Raw genomic sequence first — 1812 nt, 5'->3', positions numbered from 1 at the left:
AACTGAAGCTGTGAACAATCTCAATCTCTTCGCCATCCATCCTGATGCTACCAATTGGTCCAGTGGTGAGAATTTTTGTCTTCTTGACATTGTGCCTCAGTCCATATTGAAGGCTGCAGTCCCTGACCCTCTGCAGCAAGTGCATGAGGACTTTTTTATATGACTTTCCCTATTCCACAGACTTTTGGGAACATATTTATTGAAGGCTTGTGAAAATCTACAAAATAAAAACCAAATACTATTCCTTGAATTTAAGTGGCTGGATTTTTGCAACCATTGTCTTTATTATTTACAACATCTTTGTTCTTTAACAAGTCCATAGATAATGCATAAACATAAATGAGATTTGGTATTCATTTGTAGGAACAAAAAAAGTTAACATTTGGTAATGAAACGAACTTAGGTTATTGGGAGCTCTCACAGCGCCCCTGGGTCAGGTTGTTTTTCTGTAAGCAGCAGGGCCAAGAGGCCTGGTGAAAGTTTTGGGCGGAAATTAGACATCACAAACAGGCTTCTTCTGCTTTGGATGGGCTGGGGAATCAGAATGAGTTCAAGATCAATGACAAAAGAGAGTTACAGGGTGCATTTTTTTTTTTTACAGGCTCAAGCAATTTTAACTACTTATAGATTTCTTATCGATCATTCGGCTGTAGCTTCCTTCCCTCCCTTCCTAAAACCAAACTTATCCACTTCCAAGAAGCAGCTCTCGCTGTATTAAGCATAGGGTGTGGGCTTGCCGCTCTGGGACTTGATGCAAAAGGAGAGGCGTGGATTTTGATCAAGACAACCTCTCCCATCATTGATGGAAGCTGAGAGGGCAGTTCCCATTCAATACGTCCCAGAGACTAGAATTACGTGGAACGGGGAAATTGGGGCTGTTGTGGGCTTGGGAGACAGATTTCCAAGGGGGTTGGTAGTTTGGGTGGAAATACTCCTTGGAATCTCCTAGAAATGAGTGTTCCAGGCGTGGACTTCGCTCGCATCTTGGGGAAGACCCAAACCCACTTCCGGGTTTGGAAGCGCTCTCTCTTGGCCCCTCCCCGTACCCGGGGTTGGGGGTCCCCAGACGCATGCGCATCGCTCATTGGTCACACTGGGACTGGCCCAACTTACCCTAAACAACTAACCTGCTCTTCCCCCTCCCGCTTGGGGTGTACCACTAGCCTTTGGGGGGAGGGAGCGCGCTCCAGAGCACTCAGGGAGCCCTCTTCACTTCCTTAGAGAGGGGAAAAGAAATATCCCCAAGATTTTTAAAAAGTTCCAAGAATACGAGGGCCTTAGAGGCTCGTGGCTGATTAATAGCCTGGTACTCTCAGGTTAGCCCACAGATGATACGCTTCCTTTGAGGCGGCGAACAAAGTGGCACGCCCGGATCCCAGCTGATCAGCTGCTGGGCTTTGGCCGCGGATCCCCCGGGCGAAACCATTTGTGACTTCTCGGGAGGGGTGCGTCAAGAGGGGAGGGGGCGGAGCGGCCATTGTCCGGTCAGCGCAGCCTTCGGGGGAGGGGAGAGTGTTACGGAGTGAAAGCGGCCCGAGGCTTCGCCGCAGCCGCAGCTAGTCCAGAGCCGGCGGGGGCCTCAGGTCCTTCCCAGCGCCGCCGCAGGAGACATCGCTCTGGCGAGGGAGAGGCGGTGGGAGCTGGCGAGGGCGCCGGGTCTTCCCTCCTCCCCCGCGGTCCTCCGTTCACCCGTACGCCCCTCCTCCTCAGTTCCCCTCCTTCCACTCTCCGTGCCTCTCTGGGCCCCCCCGTCTCTTCAGGATCAGTGGTGCAGCCCGCCTCCAGCTGACCGGCCTGGAATCCCGGCTCGGA

The sequence above is a fragment of the Elephantulus edwardii genome, unplaced genomic scaffold (assembly GCF_000299155.1).
Source record: "Elephantulus edwardii isolate Elephantulus edwardi_28Jun2011 unplaced genomic scaffold, EleEdw1.0 scaffold00017, whole genome shotgun sequence".
Taxonomy (NCBI): Eukaryota; Metazoa; Chordata; class Mammalia; order Macroscelidea; family Macroscelididae; genus Elephantulus; species Elephantulus edwardii.
Note: the sequence above shows the minus strand (reverse complement) of the source record.